The sequence below is a fragment of the Mobula birostris genome, chromosome 19 (genome assembly GCF_030028105.1).
Source record: "Mobula birostris isolate sMobBir1 chromosome 19, sMobBir1.hap1, whole genome shotgun sequence".
Classification (NCBI taxonomy): domain Eukaryota; kingdom Metazoa; phylum Chordata; class Chondrichthyes; order Myliobatiformes; family Myliobatidae; genus Mobula; species Mobula birostris.
Window position 1 is genome coordinate 55,444,833 of NC_092388.1, and position 16,519 is coordinate 55,461,351.

At 42.2% G+C, this 16,519-nt stretch overlaps 1 protein-coding gene across 3 annotated transcripts in view; it reads left to right on the forward strand.

The window, feature by feature from the left end:
• Positions 1 to 16,519, forward strand: part of jarid2b (jumonji and AT-rich interaction domain containing 2b) — a 358,906-nt gene that overhangs the window by 19,932 nt on the left and 322,455 nt on the right. The gene's annotated exons all lie outside the window — the stretch shown is intronic.

Here is a 16,519-nt window from a genome sequence, read left to right on the forward strand (position 1 = left end):
ACACACACACACACACACACACTTGATATGAAGATGCATCTTGGGAAGAGCTGTGCTGGAGGTGATTTTAGTTCTTTCTGTTTTCTTTTGCACATGAGGGAATTGGGTAGGCATCCACATGTGGTTGTGTCGGCCACGCATGTGCCAGATTTGATTTATATCCTGTAAAGACACATTTTGCCTCTGCCAATGTTGGCACACCTAGGGAATGAAAACTGGCTAGACATCCCACTGGGAATTAACATTCATAGCCCCTGCCAAGAATGGGAGCAGGCAGGGCTCTCTGATGCCATCAGAATTGCCGTATTGGATATCTGAGGTTTAGGATGCCTCCTTTGCCACAATACGCTATGCACTGCTCATTTGCCTTGTAGGTTTTTAATGGTCAGTAGCAGCTTTTGCTGTAAACAAATCACATGGTGTAGAACTGATTTTCAAGAGGAAAGATGATTGTATGTAGAATAAAATGCTTCTGTATTTTCATGCCTTTCACTCATGAAAATGAGGGATTTGTTGCTTTAATTTGGCAAATCCATGTACAAGTATAATAGTCCTTTTTTGAAATGCCTTGCCACACTTTTCCTTGATGGTGATGGGTCTAATTTGCAGTTTTTTTGATAAAGAAATCTGGCATGTCCCTGTTGACTCTTACCAGCTCTGTATAGAAAAGATTTTATCAGGATGCACTGCAGCTTGGTAAAGCACCTGCTCTGCTTGTGAAAACAAGCTTGGCGATTCAGATTTATTTATTGCGTGTCCTTTGCGTTAACAATCAGCGCACTCAGTGATGTGGTGGGGGCAGCCTGCAAGTGTAGCTGCACGTTCCAGCGCCAGCGGACAAAGAACATCGTGTGTATGCTGCAGACCACGCAAACAGCGGCTGTGGCAGCAACAGCAAAACAAGCCTCTTGCCCACCCGTCCCACCCACCCATGCACCGTCACACCTCCACAGCCACTTCCAGGCCTATGTGCATTATCAGACTCTCAGACATCAGGCCTCCAACGTTGGATTTCACTTCAGAACTAGCCAATCATGGGCTTGACCCTTGGGCTTAGACCTCACAACTCGCTGACCTTAGGGCCTAGACTTCTCTCGCGGAACCTCTGACCTCGGTGATCTGAGGAGCCACTGGCCCTCGTGACACCTGGCTGTTCCTGGGACTCGCTGCCCATAGGTTCCTCTGACACAGGACTGGTCTGTGCCCTGGGGTATACTGGTCTCCTCAGCACCTGCCAACATGACTGAGGATCACTGATGTTCAACCACAGAGCGATTTGTCCTGTACTCTGTCTTGCCCAGACACTTCATCTTCTTCCCCTGACTTAGCACCCTCTAACCCCTTCCCTAAACCCTAACTGGCCCGTAACCCTCTGCAACCATTCCCAAAGCCATCCCTAAGAATGTAAATCCAAATGACTAAGTCTGAGCCATGACATCAGACTCAGCACGATCTTGACTGGAACGCAAGCTCAGTGTATCGCGAAATCCAGCCTCCTGTCCACGAACTCTGTCTGCACCTCTAATTTGCCAAGTTGCTAGCTCAGTGCTCAAATCAGCACGGATCGAAAGCAAGCAGGTAGCCGGCCAGATTCGAAGACCGGTGATGGTGCCTCTACACCACTGGCCAGCCACATTACACTGTTGTAATCAATTAATCTGTATGAACAGTATGCAAGACAAGTTTTCACTGTTCTTTTTGGTACATGTGACAATAATAAACTGATTTACCAATTGCTTGAAGTGTTCCAAGCAATTCTGAATAGTTAAAATGTGTTTTGAACAGTTAAGATTATGCATCATTGATAGTTTTTTTTAATGCTTTTAAAACTCCAACAATAAAAGTGTTGGGTCCTGAACTGAAGTCAGTAGATTTTTTAAAATAAAATGCTGTAAATATACTTTTTCTCCCCTTGTTTTATGCTTAGTATGCATTGGAAAAATAATTTCCTGGCTTTTCCATTCCATTTGAGCGCCGTGTGATTATGCCTTTTAAACTGCCACAATACACTAGTAGCAATATTGTATAATTCGAAGCCAAGTTATATTTTCATTTCCAACTAAGTGACTTCATATTAATTACATGACAGTCTTCAGTCGGGAGAACAGAAATGGGTTATTTCCTGCCAATCACTGCCTTGGGGAGGTAGTGACAGTGACTAGGATTGATTGACTTTTAATATATCCATTGTGTATGCATAACTCTCCTCCACTTGTATTTGGATGGAAAATTCATAGTTCTTATCAGGAGAGATTGCTGTCAGTTTGGTTGAGAGTTCTTTTTGTGGTGCTCAGTTTTGAAGCATCCCTTGTTTAATGAGTGACAGCTGTTGGTGGAGCCACCGTGATTTCTGTCTACTGTGGAGATGTAGTGTAAATGCCCATTGTTCACGCATTGGAGGGCTTCCTCCTCATAGTTCTTTGTACAGAAATCGACTGCTCTATTAATCAATCCAAGCAACGTAGACAGTGAAGCAAGAATTAAAGTTGCATTGAGTTGATTTAGGACAGCAGTGATGGTTCTACGTGCAATCAAGGTAGTTGCTAAGGTACCCGCACTTTATCTTAGGCTGAGGTTAAATTGGGCTTGGCCAGAGGTTCTGGGCAGTGCAGCTCAAAGGGCCAAGAGGACCTATTCTGTGCCTTATCTTGGGCTAAGGTTATGATAGGCTAAAGAAGTTGCTGCAGCTACTACCAGGGCAACAATGTCACTGGCCACCAAGATTTAGCAAATCCCAAGACTGACAGTGCAAAAACGTCAGCCTCAGTGCCTGGCATTTGTGACGTTATTTGTGATATTTTTTTCCATATACTCCTATGTTTGGTACAGTGGTGCTAATGCATGGAATTTCAAAGTTTAAGTGGCCTGAAAATTTGAAATATAATCTATGGTGACAAGGTCATCAGTGTGACATCATGACTATCTGACGAGCTCCTTGCTTAGTGCCTCTTCCTGACTATTGTTTATTTGGATCTTACGTTATAAAATATCACAATTGTTTGGTGTGACATTTTAACTCCCTTTCTTTTTAATAGTGCTTCTAATGGCTGCTAAACCGAAGTACTTCCCTTCAAACTGGATCTCTGTTAATCAGGTGTGTAATTGGTGCGGGACACCATGGCAGGGTAGCGGTTAGCGCAACACTATTTCAGCTCGGGGTGGGGGGAGGTCAGAGTTCAGAGTTTAATGCTGGCGCCATCTTTAACGAGTCTCTGTACCTCCTCCCCGTGGTTTCCCCCAGCACTCCGAAGATGTGCCAGTTAGGTTAATTGTAAGTTGTCCTGTCATTAAGTTGGGGTTAATTGGAGGTTGCTGGGGCAGTGTGGCTTGAATCACTAAATAAATTTTTTTAAATGCTATTTGTATCCCTTTCCTTTGAGCGGTGGCGTGACATGAAATGAAAAGGCTGTGTTATAAGGACTTGTTGGTGCTTGACAAGTTAAACTTCATTGTATTTTGTAGCTGAACCATAAATAACCACCAAAGTTACTGAATTTGGACTTTGTGTTACAAAAGCATATACCAGTGCCATAGCAGAACTTGAAAGCCAATAATACTACCAAAAGTTTTGTAAAATCAGTAACTGCCTTTTGTAGCACAATTAAGTTTTTTGGTGACTATTCCAGCCAGCCAGCAGAAAGTAGGTTGGCAGAGTTGTTTAATTTGCCCAAATTTACAATCAGGGTAGTGCAAGGATATGGTCTTGGTATTTGCAGGCCTCATTCCCATAAATTCAAGTATCTTAACAAATACCCCAGAGGGGTGTAACTGCACATTCAGTCAATGTGGATGTGGTGTATGTAGTAATGGATTTTATTGGGTTGTAAAAATGTTGAAAGCAGACTTGAGTTTTAAATGTCATTTTGTTAAACTGGGTGTGACAATAAAACCAGAGTAACATGGACGATGTTGTTGTTTTGTGCAGAGCAGTCTTCTATTTAGACTCCAGTGGGTTTCAGGACTTAATTCATTGCTCTATGGTGGGATAACTACAGCTGCTGAGAGCCCTTTACAAATGCAAAAAAGCTGTCACTGGTTGTTTCATCAGGCATACAACTGATGAGGCCAGCCCAGGAATCCAAAGCGCTGAGTAAATAGAAAAGACATTGGAAATATTTTATAGCTGCAAACCAAAAGTACTGTTTTGTGTATGAAGCAAGCATTCAGAACCGTTCTCTGCCTCTGCTGCAAAGTAGTTAAAGTGACACCACCTGGCTCCAATTCTTAGAGTCATCTGACTGGAGGATGTCGAGCTTGTGTCACGTGCACCAGTATTAGCCGTGGTCTTTTCTTTAGCCTGTACTGCATGGCAGTGCATTTATGCCTGCTGTTTTGAGGTGACCAGAAGAGGAAAAATGATAGATGTTCAGAAATTCTTCAGGGACGATCACTTTTACTCCTAAATCCTTTTGCTTGTGAAATTTTGATCCTCGTCTCTGTGTGAATCAATTTTGAGTTTCATTGTGACTAGCAGATGTAGCCTGCAGCTCAAAATGTGCTTCGTGGGGTCACTGCTGTGGCAAGTTGATGAGGCCGTGGCCACTGACAGTCATCAGTTAAATGGGTGTGAAAAATGCATCACATGTTGCACCTCTCTGTTGTGCCCCTTCGAGAGTGGCTAGGATCCATCGTAGCTTCATCTGAGGGAGGGATCTGTGAATCCAAAAGCAGTATCTCAAAACAAGTTTTAATTTTTACCTAATTAATCAGGAGGACATTTTGGTATGTCAAGCATCAGTATAGAGCCAAATGACTGTCCTCTACTGCTTTTGTTTAATTTACTCAGGCACTTATTGGCCTGTTGCTGTTTTGCTCGGCTTGCACCAGCTCATCTTCAGCCTGGTTGTCAGGCTCGCTCTTTATGTTTTAAATCGTGCTATTTTGTTGAGAAGATTGTTGTGGGCACCCACTCTCTTGTGATCTATATCGCAGAAGTGAAAAATGTAAAAACTGTCAGGATAATCTACAGGGAACTGTTCAGAAAGTCCTATTTATCTAATATTGATGCCATTCTAATATTAGTCAATATCCTTCTGTACATCTGTCAATTTTCCACCTCATTGTTTCTTCCCTCTATTTTTTAATTGGCTGTATTTTATTAAACCAGAGCAATTATAGTGTAACTAATTAGCCTTATAGTTTTTCTCTGCTTGTGTTTAAAAATAATCTAAATTAAAATGTATTGTCTTGCATTATATTCCAAGAATAAACATCCGACGCTGTTGCCTTGTCGTCTTCGCACCCGATTGTGCATGGAGACAGAAATACCACAGATTAGCTCATCTCACTTTCTACTTTCTCCATCTATGGTCACAATTCACAAATCCGGGTGGTCCGGTTTCCTCTCTGTCCAAAGACGTACCAGTTGGTAGCTTAATTAGCCATTGTAAATTGTCCTGCAATTACGCTAGGATTAAATCGAGGGGATTCTTGGGCTGTGTGGCTTGAAAGGCCTAAAGGGCCTATTCTACATGGCATCTCAATAAATGAATAAATATTTTGCCGAGCAGAGGCTCTAAGTCCCAAGCTTAAAGCAGGAAAGCAGACCCGTTAACCCACCAGGGCCACACCAACCCTCTGATGCTAATGTCATTCTGTTCTCTCCACAACCCCATCACCTCCCTTCAGACTCTACTACTCCCCACTGTGCTAGGGGTAATTTTAGTGGCCAGTTAGCTTACTTACCACCACGTACATCATTGGGATTTGGGAGGAGGACTGAGAAACCTGTGGATCGCAGGGGAAATATGCAAACTCCAGATTGACGGAGCCTGAGGTCAGGATTGAAGCTGAGTTGTTGGACCCATGAGGCAGCATCTCCACTGGCTGCACCATGTGCTGTCTTGTTCTAAACACTAAAGAATAAAAAAGCAGTAAAGAACAAACAAGTTTTCCACCAAAAGAGCCTATCTGGTCAAAAATAAAGATTTCATTAGCCTTGCAGTTTTTAAAATTTTGATCTGCGTTAGCTTTGCTTTGGAATCTGTTGAAACTCCGGCCTGTATAATCAAGCTTTCTTTCTAGTTGATAAAATGTATCTGACTGGTTTGTTGCTAGCGCGGTTGCCTCCAAAGGAAGTCATGCGGGGGGGGGGGGGTGGAGAACATGCTAAACACAAAATAATCTGCAGATGCTGGGGTCAAAGCAACACTCACAACACGCTGGAGGAACTCAGCAGGTCGGGCAGCATCCATGGAAACGATCAGTCGACGTTTTGGGCCGGAACCCTTCATCAGGACTGTAGAGGGAAGGGGCAGAGGCCCCTATAAAGAAGGTGGGGGGAGGGTGGGAAGGAGAAGGCTGGTAGGTTCCAGGTGAGAAACCAGTGAGGGGAAAGATAAAGGGGTAGGGGAGGGGGAGCAGGGAGGGGATAGGCAGGAAAGGTAAAGAAAGAATAGGGGAAAACACAATGGGTAGTAGAAGGAGGTGGAACCATGAGGGAGGTGATAGGCAGCTGGGGGAGGGGGCTGAGTGAAATAGGAATAAAGGAAGGGAGGGGGAGGGAATTACCGGAAGTTGGAGAATTCTATGTTCATTCCAAGGGGCTGGAGACTACCCAGACAGTATATGAGGTGTTGCTCCTCCAACCTGAGTTTAGCCTCATCATAGCAGTAGAGGAGGCCATGTATGGACATGTCCGAATGGGAGTGGGAAGCAGAGTTGAAGTGGGTGGCTACTGGGAGATCCTGTCTGTTGTGGCGGACGGAGCGGAGGTGCTCGATGAAGCGGTCCCCCAATCTGGGTCGGGTTTCACCGATGTAGAGGAGGCTGCACTAGGAATACCGGATGCGGAGAACATGCTGGCATTTCAGTTTGCCAGCAAAGGAGCTATCAAACTCGGTCTCTAGTCACTTTTACTGGCACACAGCATCCCCAACTTTCCACAAGTGACTGTTGGTGAGATCTTGTGAAAGTAACATTGAAGAGTACAGAGAAAATTTACAAGGATGTTGCCGGCTCTGGAGGACCTGAGTTATAAGGAAAGATTGAAAAGGTTAGGACTTTATTCCTTGAAACATAGAAGATTGGGAGGGGATTTGATATAGATGTACAAAATTATGAGTGGTATGGATCGGGTAAATGCAGGCATTTCCACTGAGGATGGGTGGGCCTACAACCAGAGGTCATGGGTTAAGGGTGAAAGGTGAAAAGTTTAAAGGGACCATGGGGGGGGGGGCGGGAAACTTCTTCACTCAGAGGTTCCTGACAATGTGGAATGAGCTGCCAGCACAAGTACAAGCTTGATTTTAATGTTTTGGATGGCAGGGGTTTGAAGAGCTATGGTCCTAGTGCAGAATGAGGGGTGTAGGCAGTTTACATGGTTGGCACGGACTAGATGGGCTGAAGGGCCTGTTTCTGTACTGTGCTCTTCTATGACTCTATGTTGGAGAACAATGGAATTTATCACAGAGATGCCTTGCAAAACTTGGTTGTTGATAGTGGGAGGAGAAACTCACTAAATCTTCATCCTGAAGTTCTACATCACCAAGCACTCGTCTCACTGTAGTGTCCCAACGTGAGAATGAGCAGATAAATGGCTGGAAGAGGAGGAACTGGGGTGCATCCATGCTTGAGAAACTCAATACTGGGGGAAAAAAAACTCCCAGTAGTAGTAGGCTGTCTGTTCATTGGCTACCTCTATAGTATTAATGTTTTGAAGTGAGAACCCTGCAATTCATTTCCACAGAGTACAGGGCCAAGCTCTGAAGTGATGCAACCACTTCTGGTACAACTTGGGATCAGCTTTGAAAGAAGTATGCAAGTCGACGCAGAAAGACTAAATTTCTTTTTCTGTGTCTTTAGCTGTTTTCATTGAAAATGATGTTAACCCTTACTTTGCTGCTTCAGAGTTTTTCCTACTCACCTGTGAGGAGTAAGTAAAAGTGTTTAATTCCGCAGCATCTTTCCTCACTGACTAAAGTTGTGGAGGAATGCAGTGATTATTTGTCTGACTAATTTCTGTATGACCATAGTCTGGTTTCAAAGTATGTTGAATTGTATAGCAGTTCCCTTTCGAGGATCTGATCAAGCTACAGACTCCAAGGCCATGAGGTCATGCAGAAGAGTGTGTGAGAATATAGTTATTTTAAAATCTTGAGAAATTGTTTCCTGAGGAAATGGACAACTAAAGGTCAGGATAAAGCTGCCTCAGACAAATTAAGGCCTTGTGTAATCATTCCCTCGGTTAAATGGAATTGAAAACAACAACTGAGGCTGTATGAGATATTTCTCTTCCAGGGCTGAGGGAGTTTAGGGATAGTGGAGCAGAGACCATCAGTCTCATCTTGGCCAGGTCTGCACTTGGCCTGAATGTCTGGATGTGGTTAGGGACATAGTGGTTAGCACAGTGCTTTACAGTACAGGTGACCAGGGTTCAACTCCCACCACTGCTTGTACATTCTCCCAATGACCCCTGTGGGTTTTCTCCGCGATTAGGCTCAGATTAAATTGGCAGATGGCTCGAAAGGCCTATTCTGCGCTGTATCTTAATAGATTCTGGCTTCCAACGTTTTCATCAGTTCTTGCTCTAAGTACTTGGTTGAGAGGAGTGGGAGTGAGGACTAAGTGCAGAAGAGAGTACTGATTAGGTACCATTTATATGTTCAGGTAGGCATTTGCCTTTTGGAATTCAGACTACAGCTTCTTTCATTCAGGAGGAAGTTGAGGAAGGAGGCATGTATGAGAGCATAAAAATAGGCTTTGGGGCAATAAACAGGAGAATGAATAGATATGTTTATAAGATTGTAAAGCATGGGTGAGATAGATGGACAAAATCCTTTAACCATGATAGATATAATTGAAGTGGAAGATGGGAGATTGAAAAGGAATCATAGGGGGCTGGCTGGTGGCGCAACGACATCGGCGCCGGACCCGGGAGCGGAGGTTCCCGGGTTCAAAACTAGTCGGGTCTGCTTCCAAGTACGCTTTCCATCCGTGCTGGGTTGAGTGTCGAGATCGCAACTTGACCTCGTAAACTAAAGGGAAAATACTGCGAAAGTAGCTGTGTGAGGAATGGCGCGCCACACAGTCTCTCTCGCTCCGCGCCTTGTAAAAGCCATGAAAAAGACATCATCGTGGACACATACACGGACACGCAGACGCACACACACAGACTCGCACGCACACGGGCACACGCCAAAAAAAAGAAAGGGAATCATAGGGGTAGTTCTTTTTAAACAGAGAGTTTGCTAGAGGAGGTGGTGGAATTGAAGGTGATTAGGTTTTTAAGAGGCACTTAGATACTTAAATGGGTAAGACATGGAATAATACAGGCAAATGGGATTAGTGTAAATGGGCAGACTGGTTGGCCTGGATGTGGTGGGTTTGCCTGCTATTTTAATTTAATGACTAATTTGGCATTCGTTGGTTGATGAGCCCAGAATTTAATCTGTACAAGTAGGCGCTGCAACAATCATGATTTGCAGCCAACACACCGTTGTAAATTCTGCCTTCTGTGCATAGACGTTGAATAATCTGTAGAAACAAAATCTTACCCTGAAAAGATGATCCTTGTGTATCTTTAAATGCATTGTGACGTCCTTTATTCGGTGGCCAATGATGTAAAAGCAAGCAACACAACCGGTTTGTGGTTTTACAAGCTCCTTCCCTGGCATCACAATTCCCAGACACATTTTCCAAGTGAAGGAAGTCCTCATTTCTGACTTTATTATACTTGGAACTTGAATAGTTTCACTTTTTTGTTTAAACCAGAGGTTCCCAGCCTTTTTTACACCAGGGACCCCTGCCGTTACCCCTGGTTTAAAACATTTGTGTGTTATTTATGTGGGTCAAAAATAGTTTCTTTAAAAGAGGACTTTAAGATGCGTTAACCTTTGTTCTCTAACCTCAGCTAAATCAAAATAACAAGCAAGTCAGGAGTTGGCTGGCTGATTGGAAATATTTAAAGTGAAGGTAAATAAATTTTTGACTGATTGAGGGATTGAGAGTAATGAGAACTGGCATGGATAAGGAGTTGAGAATGCTAATCCGCTTTATTATCACTGATTTGTCGTGAAATTTATTGTTTTGTGGCAGCAGTACAGCCCATTTCATAAAATGTACTATAAATTATAACAAGTATATATTTAAAAATAAGTAGTGCAAAAGAACAAAAACTAATCAGGTAGTGTACATGGATTCATTGTCTTATTGAATGGCAGGACAGACTTGGAGGGTTTAGTGGCCTCCTAGTATGTACTCCTATTTGTGTTCTTATGATGTGATATCTATGTAGAGATTCCACCACCTCCATAACCTGATCATTAAGAGGCATACACAAGCAAGACCCTTCTATCTTTTAGTCATGGTAATAAACATTAGGTTTAATTCTTTTAAACCGGTAGTAGATTTTTGTTATTCATGGCTGATGCTTTATTCAAACGTGTGTGGGTGTTGAAGCTACTATGCAACTTGCAAAAGAATGGATTTAACACCAAAGGAAATCCGTCAATCACAAATGTCCCACTGGTTTTTGTTCATGAAAACTGTTAGCTGCTTGGTTGAATACTGGAGATTGTTAACAAAACTTTGTGGCTTTGAATAAAATTCCTCTGACTAAACATAAGCAGGAGTTGATTTTTTTTATCTGTATGTGTGTGTATATACATGTGATTTTTGTTTGCCCTATTGTTTGTCTTACTAACTGATGCCTTCATCCATCCATCCATCCATCTCGCATACCATGTACTTGGATTGGTCTATCCTCTGTATGAACGTCCTAAAAGTCAAATAACTTCTGCAAAGCTGCCATTATTATTAGTATGTTGAACTATTTTCAGGTAGTGTGTTTTGGGAAAATTTGAAGCTCACATTGAGGAGATAAAATAAAAACAGAAAAAACTGCAGGAGTGTCCCACTCAGTTTCCAAACATTGAATTCCTAAGTTTGTAATCAGAATCAGGTTTAATATCACTGGCACTTGTTGTTCTGTGGCAGCAGTACAATGCAATACATTATATAAAGAAAACTATACACTACAAACGCAAACACGAGGAAATCTGCAGATACTGGAAATTCAAGCAACACACACAAAAAATGCTGGTGAACGCAGCAGGTCAGGCAGCATCTATAGGAAAAGGTACAGTCGACGTGCCAAGACCTTTCGTCAGGTCCTGACAAAGGGTCTCAGCCCGAAACGTCGACAGTACCTCTTCCTATAGATGCTGCCTGACCTGCTGTGTTCACCAGCATTTTTTGTGTGTGTTACTACAATAAGATATATTAAGAGGGTTTTAATAGCTAGGGTGCTGAAGACTTTTGCACAGTACAGTATTCGTCAATGTTGAAGGGAGAGGAGGTGTGTTTGTAAATCTGGGTGAGCAGAGGATATTTGGAACGGTGAGGATGGAACACCATGGGAGGGGTATGGGATAGATGGAGGAGTACTGGGGGCAGCATGTGTTGTGGGTGCAGACGCACCCAGAACTAGACACCAGGCAAGGCAGTTTGATTCCCAACAATTGGTTCATTGATCATTACAGAATGTCCCTCTGGTGCTTCTCACTCCCTTCCCCTTTTCCCAAGTGTGATTCCCCTCTCCTTGCACCCTTCCCACTGTCAGTCCACAACAGAGACCCGTATCAGAATTAGGTTTATTATCACTCACGCTTGTCAAGATTTTTTTTTTGGCTTTGTGGCAGCAATACAGTGCAAAACATAAAATGACTACGGTGTTTGTGAAATATATATGCATCTGAGACTTTTGCACAGTACTGTATGTAACTAATGCAGAAAGAACATGAAAGAGGAAAAAAAATAGTGAGGTAGTGTACATGGGTGCATTGTCCATTCAGAAATCTGGTGGTGGGGAGGAAGCTGTTCCTGAAATATCTGTTACTATCACATTTCACCCCACTTTCTCCTGCCTCCAGCCTTTGGTTTGCTCTTCTGTTCCAAGGAAACTTGCACTCTGACTAGGTCTGATATTACCATACCGATTTGAGTTCAACAAATGGCCTTTCCCCCATTTTCCATTTTCATTTCAGATTTCCAGCATCTGAGTTGGGCTTGATTTACCAGAGTTAAAAGTAGCCACTTCTAACCTTAAGGTTTCACTACCATACAGGAACTGCATAGCTTAGCAGAAAATGTCCCTGCTACAGAAACGTACTTTCTGTCCTTTCAGATCATTCTGCTTTTCCATCTCTTCCGATTCTTTTGCCTGGAACCCCCTCTTCCATTCTGTTTTATTCTTTTTATCATGAAAGCCTCTCCTTCGTCCTTACCTACCATTCTTCTGTGCATCTTAAAAAAAATCTGTTGAACTGTAATTTTTCCCAGTGCAGCCAAAAGGTCATTGATCAGAAAACGTTCAGTGTTTGTGTACTAATGTTGCCTGGTATGGACATTTCTGATGTGATTTTATTGTCATATAATAATAATTCATTTATAGAACACCTTTCATACAGGTAATGTAGTTTAATGTGCTTTACAATGGATTAAGTACGAACATGAAAATAAAATACAAAAAAGATGTTAGTTTAAAGCAGGTTTAAATAAAAGCATTTTGAGCTGTTGTTTAAAAATGTCAAGTGAGTGTTCGTCCCTTATAGTTTTAGGTTTTCGGAGTTTCAGAGCGTAGTTCAAAAAAGCTGACCTGCCAATTATCTTGTGAGGGAGATTGCTTAAATTTAAGAGTCTGGTGGAAGGAGGTCTGGAAGCTCGAGCATGATTATAAGATGATTATGAGATATGGTCTGGTCCCAGACTGTTAAAAGCTTTAAAAACAAGTAAGAGAACTTTAAAAATCAATTCTAGAAGATGCAGGAAGCCAATGTGGAATAGCTAGGATGGGAGTGAAATGTTCCCTCATCCTGGTTTTGATTAAAAGTCTAACAGCGGTGTTCTGAATGAGTTGAACCTTGTCAGTAGATTGCTTTGGAAGGCCATGAAAAAGTGCATTGCTGTATCTAGTCTATTTGATATAAAGGCATGAATTAGATTTTCAGTGTCGTTATGTGACAGAAATGAGCATACCTTTGCAATATTTGTGTAGAAATGTTAGCCTGGTCATTTTTTGTTATGTGGGCTTTAAAATTCAAATCTGAGTCGAAGATGGCTTGTTAATTCTGATTTTACAAGGGAAGCCAAGTTCCCAGGTTTATCAAGAAGTGTCTCTTTTCCGACTTTGGGGCCAACTAGATGTATTTCAATTTTATCTTTATTTAGTTTTAGGAAATTATTGCTCGTCCATTTGTTTATTGCGGCCAGACCAGAAGTCAGAGAAGATGGTGTTTTCATCATCAGGCTCAGCTGAGATGTACCATTGTGTGTCATCTGCATAACTGTAATATGCTCTCTAAGGATGTCTACTCAGAGGGGAGCATATATAAGGAGGAGAGTAGGGGACCAAGACAGCTTCCCTGAGCAACACCAAAAGGTAGATCTTGTCTCTCAGAAAGTTGGTCTCCAAGACCGACACAAGAATTTCTCTAGGGTATATGAACAAAACCTATTGAGGGTAGTACCAGAGAGGCCAGCCGCAGTTCTCAAGGTGATCTAGGAGAATGCTGTAGTCAGTTTGTGTACAGTCATGACATGTTCTGGCAGTGGTGGTAAAGGAAGGAGAGTTGATCAGGGCAGGAGGAGGACCTGTTCTCCATGATTTATCCTGTACATTTAGAATTTTAGGTTTCCACCCATTCCACTCCCCTCCCCCCCCCCTTCCCCGCCATTCTCTTGTGTCACAGCTTCCACATTACTCTGAAATCTTGACCTAGATTCTGTGCCCGTGCCTGTAATGGGGGTTTGTAACCACAGCTCTCTGACTCTAGAGCAATGTTTTTCCGTGTCGAGGAAAGCAGCAGGCAATGCGGGTTAGCCGGGTGTTAGGTTGACGGAGGTTTAATATGGTTTATTGCCAGAGCTTTGGTTCGTTTTCTTGGCCCAGTTGAGTAGCTTCTCTGGTATGGTGCACCTAAAAATTCAAGCAATAACTTGGTGCCTTTTCTTGTAATCTGGACTCTCATCCTGTGTCTCTGCTTAAATTGGTCTCATGTTGGAAGCAGTTTGAGTAGGGAGATGGGATGAGAAAGTGCTAAGTACCGGTGGTGGACTAGAATGAATTGGACACCGTTAAATGTAGCAGCGGGAAAATAGTTTTACTATTGGCACGTGAACTTGGGATGATAAACTTTGTTTTGCATGTCATCACATTTTGCATGATACGCACTCAACATTTTAGGAATAGCTTCTTCCCCTCTGCCATCAGAGTACTGAATGGACCATCAAAATCGGGTTTATTATAACCGGCATATGTTGTCTTTGCAGTAGCAGCACAATGTAATACATAATAGAAAAAATGAATTACTGTAAGTGGGATATATAAAATGTATGTGTGTGTATATAAAATATTAAAAAAGTACTGCAGTGCAGAAAAAAAGTAGTGAGGTAGTGTTCATGAGGTACATTCAGAAATCGGACAGCAGAGGGGAAGTAGCTGTTCCTGAATCATTGTGTGTTTGCCTTCAGGCTTCGGTACCTCCTTCCTGATTGTAGCAATGAGAAAAAGGTATGCCTTGGGTGATGAGGGCCATCTTCCTGAGACACCACTCCTTGAAGGTGTCTTGAACACTACGGAGGCTGGTGCTCATGACGGAGCTGGCTAATTTTACAACTGTAGCTTCTTTCCGTCCTGTGAAGTAGCTCCCCCCACCCCCGACAATGATGGAAGCACGCTCTCCACGGTACATCTGTAGAAGTTTACTTAGGAATGCTGCTCCTGGGGTCTAATGCAAAAGCAAAGTATTCTAAATTCTAGAAATGTGCACAAAGAAGAAAATGCAGGGAAATACTCTGTGGTTGGGCAGATTTATCAACCTGAAATGTAACATTTTTTTTCCAGTGATGTTATCTGATATCTTGAGTACTTTAAACAATTTCTAAATTTAACCCATTCTTAATTCAGTGCTGAAAAAAAGGTTGAGAGAAATCCCTCTTCCTTTTCCTCCTCTTAAACAGCCACTTGAACTTTTGTTATTACAAGTTTCTTTTTAAAAAAAATGGCTCAACTGGAATGTTTTCCTGTGTTTTATTAACTGGCTAGTAAAGCTGGCATTGTCTTGTGAGAGATTCTGTGAGAGGACTACTTGTTTAATCTTGTCCACTATTCCTTTTCATATTACTGAAACAAAAGTAGAGTATTTTTTATGTAATAAGTCGTCTCCACTATTGTTTCAATTCAAAAAGTATTTTTGAATGAAAGTAATTGCAAGTTTGACACCAAAGGTGGCATTGAGAAGGTTGCTTTTTTTTGCTTTGGTTTTAATTGAAATAATTTGCACGTGAAAAGATTCTCACCAACTGTGGAGTCAACTGGCTGATTTACATTTCAAAGTTACGGCTATCTTCTGTTTGAAGGATAACAATTAAAAGTATTTCATTTGCTTGCTCATTTAGAAGAGTTGGTTGCATTGTTACCACAAGGAAGTTAACAATGGGTTTTGGTTGTGTAGGTTTAACTTCCTAGCATCCAAAATTATGGAACCATAGTAGGACAAAAGGCAGTCCTTTTGGATTATGTAATCATGAAGAAAGGGTTTGGCCTGTAGTATCAACAATTACTTTTTTTCCATAGATACTGTCCGACCTGCTGAGTTCCTCCAGCTGTGTGTGTGTGTGTGTGTGTGTGTGTGTGTGTTGCTTAATCAGACTTTCTTTTGGATAATGTAAATTTGTTGTTTGATGGATGAATCTTAAATCAGAATCCATAATTTGCTAACACCAGTGAATTGAGATGAATGCCTGTTAATGGGAATGGGGTTGAATGTTTCCGCACTAGAGTTCGTGCTTTTTAAGATTTGCAAAAGTTAAATGACATTGAAAGATGTGGCAGACACAGCAAATGTGAAATAAAATAGAACACTGTAAACTCTGAGAACCGGCAGCATTGATGGTGAGAAACAGTTGCTCTTTCCAGAGATGCTACCTGATTTGCTGAGTACTCTTAACATTTGCACTGATGTTTGTACAGACATTCTGAACCTTGTTTTAGTTACAGTAAAATGCACTGAGCGCAGTAGCACTGCTGCCTCGACATGGGTTGAAGTCTGGCCTCGGGGTTTTGTCTTTGTGGAGCTTACATGTTCCCTGTACCTCTGTAGGTTTACTCCAGCCTGTTCCAGTTTTCTTTCCGATGTGGATAGGTAACATAATTGCCTGAGTATATTGTCTACCAGTGAACACGTGTGGGAGGTAAATTCATAAGGATGTACAGTAGGAAAACAAAATGGGATTAGTGTAGGATTCTCTTAGGTGGGTGCTCGATGTTCTGCAGGCACTGAATGGGCTGAAGGGCCTGTTTCTGTCAGCCATTCCAAATGAATCTGACAGAATTATCTAAATTGCATGAAGAGCTTGTTTTTTTTCAGAATAACAAAGAAAGGGATGCCTTTGGAATGGATGACTTTTTCCCATTGGATTTTTTTTCTCTATTATGTTACTCTGTCAGCCATAGCTCACTGATTGCTCTTTGAACCTCTTAGTTGGGAAGCAGGGTGGGGAGGGGGTGGTTTCTCACTGA